The sequence below is a fragment of the Sminthopsis crassicaudata genome, chromosome 3 (genome assembly GCF_048593235.1).
Source record: "Sminthopsis crassicaudata isolate SCR6 chromosome 3, ASM4859323v1, whole genome shotgun sequence".
Lineage (NCBI taxonomy): Eukaryota > Metazoa > Chordata > Mammalia > Dasyuromorphia > Dasyuridae > Sminthopsis > Sminthopsis crassicaudata.
The window spans coordinates 140,050,568-140,062,300 of record NC_133619.1 but is presented as its reverse complement, the minus strand read 5'-3'; positions in this window follow the sequence as shown (position 1 = coordinate 140,062,300).

The following is an 11,733-nucleotide window of genomic DNA, read 5'->3' as shown; positions in this document are numbered from 1 at the left end:
TAAGAATCCTACACCTGGAAGGCTGCTTCATCTCACAAATAATTACAAAGGAGCATAGCCAAGATGGCAAAGAGTAGACAGGCCTTTCTATGAGTTATTTTTGTCTTCCCTCAGATCAACATAAGAACTTCAGAAAAGGTCTGCTTCAACTGGTGGAGGTGGCCAAAGGCAAGTACAGCATGGGGACCAAGGGTGGTGTGACATCCTGTTTCCACATCTGGGGTAACTACCGGAAGGTTCTTAGCCAAAATACAGTACCACTGAATACTCTATCCTGGTTCAGGATATCAGGAATGGATCAGCAGAGAAGCTGTGAGATCTCCAATGCAACTAAAAAAGGTAAATAGTGAGCCTCTGAACCCCAGACTAATGCAGGACTTGGCCAGGTTCACCCAGCATTGAAAGGAAGTCTCTAGCACCAGCCTCAGGGTAGCTTAGAGCTACTCTCACCTGTAAGGGGAAAATGGGGACAATTTCTCCTTTGTGCTAAGAGCATATCTAAACCTGAAAAAAAAAATGAGCAAAAAAGCAATGACCATAGATAACTATTCTGAAGACAGAGAAGAACAGGTCTCAAACCCTGAGGACACTGAGAACTTTTTAATGCTTTAACTCTTGAGAACTGTTATCTCTGCTATGGATATACTTAGAGGGTGAAGGTATAATTTGATTTTATTATGATGATATAAAAAAGAACTGGCAGAAGTAGCAGTGCAAAGGAGATTGCCCTGGAAAAAGAGAAAAGGGGAGGGAAAATGGGGTAAATCACAATTCATGAAGAGGCAGAAAAGACCTATTAAAATTGAGGGGAAAATAGAAAAGAGGATGAGTATTGTATGAATCTTACTCTCATTGGATTTTACTCAAAAACATAATATCAGATATATTTAGCTCACAGAAAAACTTGTCTCATTCTATAGTGAAGTAAGAGAGGAAAGGAGAAAGGAAAGGAAAAGACTAATAGAAGGGATTTCTGAGGTAGAATGTGAAAGATAAAAGAAAAAGGGAGGAGCTATAAAAAGCAAAGAGCTATTTGAGGGAGGGGATGGTCAGAAACAGAACAATGGAGACAAGAAAAAGGGGGAAAGGAAAAAATTATATAATCTGAGAAAAATAATATGGCAAAAAATACAATTAGTAATTTTAATTGTTAATGTGAATGGGCTGAGTTCTCCCATAAAATATAAGTAGATAGCAGATGAATTAAAAGCCAGAATCCTACAAAATGTTGCTTACAAAAACAAATAAATAAATAAATAAATAAATAAATAAATAAATAAATAAATAAAACACAGTGATACATACAGAATAAATATAAAAGAGGCTGGACCAGAATCTATTATGCTTCATTTGAAGCTGAAAAAGCAGTGGTAGCAATCCTGATCTCAGATCAAGCAAAAAGCAAAAATAGACCTAATTAATGGAGATGAGGAAGGAAATTGATTGTTGCTAAAGAATACCACAGATAATTAATAATATCAATACTGAACATACATGTACCAAGTGATACAGTTTCCAAATTCCTAAAGGAAAAGTTAAGTGAGATGCAAAAAAAAAAAAAAAAAAAAAAAAAAAAATAGACAGCAAAATTATACAAGTCGTGGGTCTCAAACTTGTTCTCTCAGAACTAGGTAAATCAAACCACAAAATAAGAAAGCAGTTAAGGAGATAAAATTTTTAAATATATATATATATATATATATATATATATATATATATATAATAGATCTTTGGAAAAAATTGAAGGGAGATAGGCAGAAATATACTTTTTTCATTGTGGTACATGATACCTAAACAAAAATTGAACATGTATTAGAGCATAAAAACTTCAAAATCAAATGCATAAATGCAGAAATAATAAATGCATCTTCTTTCAGAAAATGATTCAATAAAAAGTTGCATGTAATAAAGGGTTTGGGGAAAATAAACCAATAAAATAATTAGAAACTAAATAATCTAATCCTAAAGAATGAGTGGTGGAAGAACAAATCATTCATCCAAGAAAATAACCATAATGAAACAACTTATCAAAATTTATGGAATTCAGTCAAAGCAATTTTTAGGAGAAGTTTTATACCTCTAGATGCTTACTTACTAGCTAGAGAAAGAGAAGATCAATGAATTGGTCATGAAACTAAAAAAGCTAGAAAAAGAACAAATAATAAACTCCCAATTAAATACCAAATTTGAAGTTCTGAAAGTAAAAGAGGAGATTAATAAAATTGAATGTATGAAAACTATTGAACTAATAATTAAAAATTGGTTTTATTAAAAAAAATAGACAAAACTTTAGTTAACTTGGAGCAATCATTAGGAGCTTTTTTATGCCACTGTATGCCAATAAATCTGCTAAGAGAAATAGATAAATACTTACAAAATGTATAGATTGCCCCGATTAACAGAGGAATAAATAAATTACTTAAATAGTCCCATTTTAGAAAAATAAACAAGCTATTAATCAGCTCCCTAATAAAAAATCTCCAGAGCCAGATTGATTTACATGTGAATTCTAACTGCATTTAAAGAACAATTCCCATACTATGCAAATTATTTGAAAAAATTAGGAAAAGAAGGAGTCCTAATAAAATTCCTTGTGCTGATTGATGGTGCTGCTACATAGACCAGGTAGGGTCAAAACACAGAATAAAAATCATAGACCTATTTTAATAATGAATATTGATGCAAAAATTTTAAATAAAGTATTAATAAAATATTACAGTAAGTTATTCCGAGGATAATACACCATAAGCAAGTAGAATTTATACTAATAATGGAGGGCTAGTTCAAAATAAGGCTAACTATTAGCATAATTGACTATATCAGTAACCAAACGTACAAAAACCATATGATTATCTCAATGGATGCAGAAAAAGCATTTCACAAATTTTAACACCCATTCCCTTATTAAAATACTAAAACATATAGTAAATAGAGTTTCCTTAAAATGATAAGTAGCATCTATTTAAAACCATCAGCATGTATCATATATAATGGGGATATATTACAACTATTCCCAATAAGATCAAGGTTAAAACAAAGTTGTCCACTATCATCATTATCATTCAATATTGTATGAGAAATGTTAGCTTTAGCAATAGGAGGAGGAAAAAAAAATTAAAGGAATTAGAGTAAGTAATAAGGAAACCAAATTATCACTCTTTCCAACTGATATGATGGTATACTTAGAGAATACTACTGAATCAGCTAATAAAACTATTAGAAACAATCCATAACTTTCACAAAGTTGCAGGATACAAAATAAATCCACATAAATCATCAGCATTTTCAGATGGTACCAACATAGTCCAGAAGTAAGAGATACTAAGAGAAATTCCATTTAAAACATCTGTAGATGATATAAAATAATTGGGGCTCTATCTGCCAAGGCAAAGCCAGTAAGTATATGAACAAAAATTACAAAACACTTTCCACAAAAATAAAGTCAGATCTAATAAATTGGGAAAACGTCAAGTATTTATGGGAAGGCAGAATGAATATAATAAAAATGACAATACTATGTAAACTAATCTACTCATTCAATATTGTACCAATCAGCCTTCCAAAAATTATTTTACAGATCTAAAAAAAAAATAATAGCAGAGTTTATCTGGATAAACAAAAGGTCAAGAATTTCAAGGGAATTAATGAGAAAAATGCAAATGAAAGTGGCCTAGCTTTTACCAGACCTAAAACTATATTATAAAGCAGCACTCTTCAACAATATTTGGTACTGGTTAATCAACGGAGCAGTCAATCAGTGGAATAGAATAGGTGCATAAGACACATTAATATAGTAATCTAATGTTTGATAAACCCACAGACCCTACCTTCTGGCATTAAAACTCACTATTTGACAAAATTGTTGGGAAAATCAGAAATTAGTATGACAGAAACTTGGCATTCATCCACACCTAATAACCTTCTAGAAACATGCTATGGGCCAGAATTTGAAACAAAGTACTTATGTACTTTTGTACTTAGTTTACACCATTTAAGGAGTTTACACATTAGAGTTCACATGTTTGGAGAGCATATATAGACTGGGGACTTCGAGGAGATTCAAAACTAGGATTGACTTCCAGGAGATTCACGAGTCAGAAACCCACAAGCTCACTCTTTTGGAGGAGGAGTCAAGAGTCATTCCAACTTCCACCTTTTTGCTGGCTGGAGACATTGGGAGGACTAGAGGCTGAAGGTGGCTGGAGAGATTCGGAGTCAGCTCTTGGAACCAAGGAGAGAGCTAGGCCTCTACTAAAGCTAACCAAGCCCAGCAAACGATTCAGGACTTTGAAGGACACAATAAAGGATTTAAACTTTTAACTCCTGGCTGCATTTGGGATTATTGAAATGAATTGAAACTAAGGCTGCCTCCAGAAGCTCCCCTAGAAACCTGCTCTCAGAGAACAATTATGTTTTATTTTATATTTTATTTTTCTAAATTTTATTTATAAATTTTTGACAGCATATATGCATGAGTAATTTTTTATAACATTATCCTTTATATTCATTTTTCCAAATTATTCCCTCCCTCCCTCTACTGCCTCCCCTAGATGACAGGCAATCCTATATATTTTACATGTGTTACAATATAACCTAGATACAATATATGTGTGTAAATCCCATTTGCTTGTTGCACATTAAGTATTAGATTCCAAAGGTGTAAGTAACCTGGGTAGATAGACAGTAGTGCTAACAATTTACATTCACTTCCCAGTGTTCCTTCTCTGGGTGTAGTTGTTTCTGTCCATCATTGAACAACTAGAAGTAAATTTGATTTTCTTTATATTGAAGATATCCACTTCCATCAGAATACATCTTCATACAATTTTGAAGTGTACAGCGATCTTCTGGTTCTATTCATTTGACTCAGCATCAGTTGATGTAAGTCTCTCCAAACCTCTCTGTATTCCTCCTGCTGGTCATTTCTTACAGAGCAATAATGTTCCATAACCTTCATATACCATAATTTGCCCAACCATTCTCCAATTGATGGACATCCATCAGCGTTCTTGTATTTGTTCTGTTAAATACAGATGCCATACTTATCAAATTGGCAAATGACAAGAAGCTTTAAATTCAGTCATTAAATATTTAAAGGGCTACCATCTGGAAAAGGAGCACAATTTATCTGTGTTTGTTCAGAAGGTAAAAGAGCTGTCACAAACATTTTGGCACATAGAGGTCCCATTCCGCTCCTCAGTATTTCTTTGAGATATAAGCCCAATAGCAGCAATGCTGGAATAAAAGGCATGCACAGTTTGATAACTTTTTGGACACAGTTCCAAATTGCTCTCCAGAATGGTTGGATTCTTTCACAACTCCATCAACAATGTATTAGTGTCCCAGTTTTCCCACATCCCCTCCAACATTCATCATTATTTGTTCCTGTCATCTTAGCCAATTGGACAGGTGTGTAGTGGTATCTCAGAGTTGTCTTAATTTGCATTTCTCTGATCAGTAGTGATTTGGAACACTCTTTCATGTGAGTGGATATAGTTTCAATTTCTTCATCTGAGAATTGTCTGTTCATATCCTTTGACCATTTATCAATTGGAGAATGGTTTCATTTCTTATAAATTGGGGTCAGTTCTCTATATATTTTGGAGATGAGACCTTTATCAGAACCTTTAATGGTAAAAATATTTTCCCAATTTGTTACTTCCCTTCTAATGTTGTTTGCATTAGTATTGTTTGTACAGAAACTTTTTAGTTTGTTGTAATCAAAATCTTCTATTTTGTGATCAATAATGATCTCTAGGTCTCCTCTGGTCATAAATTCCTTCCTCCTCCACAAGTCTGAGAGGTAGATTATCCTCTGTTCCTCTAATCTATTTATTATCTCCCTCTTTATGCCTAAATCATGGATCCATTTTGATCTTATCTTGGTATATGGTATTAAGTGTGGATCCATATCTAATTTCTGCCATACTAATTTCCAGTTTTCCCAACAGTTTTTTTCAAATACTGAATTTGTAGCCTTAATGTTGGTATCTTTGGGTTTGTCAAAGACTAGATTACTTTTTTGTCCTTTGTACCTAATCTGTTCCACTGATCAACTGGTCTATTTCGTAGCCAATACCAAATGGTTTTGGTGACTGCTGCTATATAATATAGCTTTAGATCAGGTACACCTAGACTTCCTTTATCTGACTTTTTTTTTTTTTTCATTAGTTCCCTTGCAATTCTTGACCTTTTATTCTTCCATATGAATTTGGTTGTTATTTTTTCTAGGTCATTAAAATAGTTCCTTGGGAGTCTGATTGATATAGCACTAAATAAATAGATTAATTTGGGGAGTATTGTCATCTTAATTAAGTTCGCTCGGCCTATCCAAAAGCACTGAATGTCTTTCCAATTATTTAAATCTGACTTTATTTTTGTGCAAGTGTTTCATTATTTTGCTCATATAATTCCTGACTATTCTTTGATAGATATATTCCCAAATATTTTATACGCTCAACATTTGTTTGGAATGGAATTTCTCTTTGTATCTCTTGCTGTTGCATTTTGTTGGTGATATGTAAAAATGCTGAGCATTTCTATGGATTTATTTTGTATCCTGCAACTTTGCTAAAAATCTGAACTATTTCTAATAGCTTTTTAGCAGAGTCTTTGGGTTCTCTAAATGTACCATCATGTCATCTGCAAAGAGTGATAGTTTGATTTCCTCATTTCCTATTCTAATTCCTTGAATCTCTTTCTCAGCTCTTATTGCCAAGGCTAGCATTTCTAGTACTATATTGAATAGTAATGGTGGTAGGGGGCAACCTTGTTTCACTCCTGATCTTACTGGGAAAGGTTCCAGTTTATCTCCATTGCATATTATGTTTATTGACAGTCATAAATATATGCTCCTGATTATTCTAAGGAATAGTCCATTTATTCCTATACTCTCAAGCATTTTTAGTAGGAATGGAGGTTGGATTTTATCAAATGCTTTTTCTGCATCTATTGAGAAGATCATATGGTTTTTATTAATTTGACTATTAATATGGTCAATTATACTAATAGTTTTCCTCATATTAAACCAGCCCTGAATTCCTGGTATAAATCCTACTTGATCATAGTGTATTATCCTGGGCATGATTTTCTGAAGTCTTTTTGCTAATATCTTATTTAATATTTTAGCATCAATATTCATTAAGAAAATTGATCTATAATTTTCTTTCTCAGTTTTTGTTCTACCTGGTTTAGGTACAGTACCAAGTCTGTGTCCTGAAAGGAGTTTGGTAGGACTCTTTCATCCTCTATTTTTACAAATAGTTTATATAACATTGGGGCTGATTGTTCTTTAAATGTTTGGTAGAATTCACATGTAAATCCATCTGGTCCTGGGGATTTTTTCCTGGGGAGTTGATTAATAGATTGTTCTATTTTTTTTTTCTGAAATGGGATTATTTAAGCAATTTATCTCCTCCTCTGTTAATTTAGGAAGCCTATATTTTTGGAGAAAGTCATCCATTTCACTTAAGTTATCAAATTTATTGGCATAAAGTTGGGCAAAGTAACTCCTTGTTATTTCTCTAATTTCATCTTCATTGGTGGAAAGATCCCCTTTTTCATTTGTAAGACTACCAATTTGATTTTCCTCTTTCCTTTTTCTGATCAGATTTACCAAAGGTTTATCTATTTTATTGGCTTTTTCATAAAACCAACTCTTGTGTTTATTTATTAATTCAATAGTTTTTTTTACTTTCAATATTATTGATTTCTCTTTTTAATTTTTGTATTTCAAATTTAATTTTTGGTTGGGGGTTTTTAATTTGGTCTTTTTCTAGCTTTTTAAGTTGCAGGCCCAATTCATTAATCTTCTTTTTCTCTATTTTGTTCAAATAAGCCTGTAAAGCTGTAAATTTCCCCTTCTTACCACTTTAACTGCATCCCACAGATTTTGGTATGATGTCTCATCATTGTCATTATCTTGGGTGAAATTATTAATTGTTTCTATAATTTCCTGTTTCACCCAGTCATTCTTTAAGATGAGATTATTCAGTTTCCAATTACTTTTTGGTCTATTTACCCCAAACTTCTTACTGAATTTAGCTTTTATTGCATTGTGATCTGAGTAGAAGGCATTTATTATTTCTGCCTATATGCATTTAATTTTGAGATCTTTATTTCCTAATATATGGTCAATTTTTGTATAGGGTCCATGAACTGCTGAGAAGAAAGTATATTCCTTTCTATTGCCTTTCAGTTTTCTCCAAAGGTCTATCATATCTAGTTTTTCTAATGTTCTATTTACTCTTTTTAATTTCTTTCTTATTTGTTTTGTGGTTTGATTTGTCTAAATCTGAGAGTACAAGGTTGAGATCTCCCACTATTATAGTTTTACTGTCTATTCCTTCTTGCAAATCTCTTAACTTTTCCTTTAGAAAATTAGATGCTATACCACTTGGTCTCATTTCCAAAATATATAGAGAACTGTCCCTAATTTATAAGAAACCGAACCATTCTCCAATTGATAAATGGTCAAAGGGTATGAACAGACAATTCACAGATAAAGAAATTGAAACTATATCTACTCATATGAAAGGGTGTTCCAAATCACTAGTGATTAGAGAAATGCAAATTAAGACAACTCTGAGATACCACTACACACCTGTAAGATTGGCTAAGATGACAGGAACAAATAATGATGAATGTTGGAGGGGATGTGGGAAAACTGGGACACTAATACATTGCTGGTGGAGTTGTGAAAGAATCCAGCCGTTCTGGAGAGCAATTTGGAACTATGCCCAAAAAGTTATCAAACTGTGCATACCCTTTGACCCAGCAGTACTACTACTGGGCTTATATTCCAAAGAAATACTAAAGAGCGGAAAGAGACATATATGTGCCAAAATGTTTGTGGCAGCTCGTTTTGTTGTAGCTAGAAACTGGAAGATGAATGGATGTCCAACAATTGGAGAATGGTTGGGTAAATTATGGTATATGAAGGTTATGGAATATTATTGCTCTGTAAGAAATGACCAGCAGGAGGAATACAGAGAGGCTTGGAGAGACTTACATCAACTGATGTTGAGTGAAATGAGCAGAACCAGAAGATCACTGTACACTGCAACAACAATACTGTATGAGGATGTATTCTGATGGAAGTGGAAACCTTCAACATAAAGAAGAGCCAACTCACTCCCAATTGATCAATGATGGACAGAGGTAGCTATACCCAGAGAAGAAACACTGGGAAGTGAATGTAAATTGTTAGCATTAATATTTGTCTGCCCAGGTTACATGTACCTTCGGAATCTAATGCTTATTGTGCAACAAGAAAATGGTATTTACACACATGTATTGTATCTTGGTTATATTGTAACCCATGTAAAATGTATGGGATTGCCTGTCATCGGGGGGAGGGAATAGAGGGAGGGGGGGATAATTTGGAAAAATGAATAAAAAAAAAAAAGAAAAGAAAATTAGATGCTATGCTACTTGGTGAATATATGTTTAGTATTCATATGGCTTCATTGTTAATGCTACCTTTTAGCAGGATATAGTTTCCTTCCTTATCTCTTTTAACTAGATCAACTTCTGCTTTTCCTTGATCTGAGATAAGGATAGCTACCCCTGCTTTTTGGGCTTTACCTGAAGCATAATAGATTCTGCTCCAACCTTTTACCTTTACTCTGTATGTATCTCCCTGATTTAAGTGTGTTTCCTGTAAACAACATATTGTAGGGTTCTGACTTTTGATCCAGTCTGCTATCCATCTCCGTTTGATGGGAGAGTTCATCCCATTCACATTTACAATTAAATTACTAATTCTGCATTTCCTACCATCATATTATCCCCAGATGATGCTTTTTCACTTGACCCCCCGAACCCCTTCCCCAATATTTAATTTATAGACCCCACTTGTGATACATAGCCCTCCCTTTTTTAGTATCCCTCCCCCCTCCCTCCAAGTCCCTTCCCTTATTCCCCTTTTCCTTTTCCCTTTTCCTCCCCTGCCTTTTAATGAGGTGAGAGAGAATACTCTGAAAAACAAATATGTCAATTATTTACTCTTTGAGCCTATTCTGATGAGAGTAAGATTCACACAATATTTCTCTGCCTCTCTAAATTCCCTCAGTAATGGCATATTTTCTATGCCTCTTCCTGGGATGTAGTTTCCCTCTTTTTATCACTCCTTCCCCTTTTTCTGATACTACCCTTTTCCCTTTACTACTCCCCCCTTTTTATATCAGTAAAATCAAATTATCAATGTGGACTTTCTACATATCCATAACAGAGATACAGTTCTCAAGAGTTCTTTTTACCTTTTTCTGTTTCTCTTCAGTCTTGTGGATGTAGATCAAATTTTTTGTTTAAGTCTGTTTTTTTTTTCTTAGAAACAAATGGAATTCCTCTGTTTCATTGAATGACCATCTTTTTCCATGGAAGAAAATGCTGAACTTAGCTGGGTAATTTATTCTTGGTTACAATCCTTGATCTCTCCCCTTTCAGAATATCAGGTTCCAGGCCCTTTGATCTTTTAATGTGGAGGCAGCCAGATCTTGAGTGACCCTTATTGTGGCCCCTTGATATTTGAATTGTTTTTTTTTTTCCTAGCTGCTTGCAATATTTCCTTTCCTTTGTGTGGTAATAATGCAGCTTAGCCACAATATTCTGTGGAGTTCTTTTTTAGCGTCTTTTTCAATAGGTGTTCAATGAATGCTTTCATCACTTATTTTCCCTTCTGTTTCTATTATCTCTGGACAGTTCTCTTTGATGATTTCCTGTAAAATAGAATCTAGGCTCTTTTTTTGGTCATAGTTTTTGGAAAGTCCAATGATCCTCAGATTATCTCTCCTTGATCTATTTTCCAGGTCTATAGATTTTCCCAGTAAGTATTTGATGTTATTCTCCAGTTTTTCATTATTTTTTTGTTTTGTTTGACTGATTCTTGGGTTCTCAATGAATCATTCATTTGTATTTGTTCCGTCCTGATTTTTAATGAGTTATTTTCTTCATTCACATTTTTTAGTTCTTTTTGTATATTCCCAATTGAGTTTTAAAATGAATTATTTTGCTCTATTGAATTTTTTTCCATTTCACTAATTTTTTTAGAGAATTATTTTCTTTTTCCAATTCAAAAATCCTACTTTCTTGAGAATTTTTTATCTTTTCCAATTCAGAAATCCTACTTTCCTGTGATTTTTTTTAACCTTTTCTAATTCACAAATTTTGTTTCCCTGCATCTCCTGTGAATTCTTTAATTTTTCCAACTCCAATTTCAGAACGTTATTCTCTATCATAGCTTCTCTTTCCTTTCCCCATTTTTCTTCATACTCTCTTTACTTTTCAATAGTCTCTTCTAGGAGAGAGTTATGTGATGAGGGGCAGGTATCATTCCCCTTTAGAGTGTTATCTGCTGACTCTCTGCTTTTAACTTCTTTGGGGTTGGATACCTGCTCTTTCTCTGTGTAGAAGGAATCAATGGTTTTCTTTAGCTTTTTACTTATGATTAAAAAATCTTTTGTGGTCTGTCCTTGGGATAAGAAGTTTATTTATTTATTTCTTTACCAACTTCCTCTCAGACTGGATGGATGCAGCAGCCCCTGTGCCTGATCTAAGAGATAGCTCTGGGAGAGAATTCCCTTCCCTCTCCCTGGAAGTGCCTCAGAGGTGATTAGTACGACTGTGCTGTGAGGCTTGCCCAGTGAAGGACACTGCTGTGTGACCTAGAGACTTCCCTGAGGTTTAAGACTGAAGAGTAAAGGTGACACAAAGCCCAGCCAATGCGTCCCATGG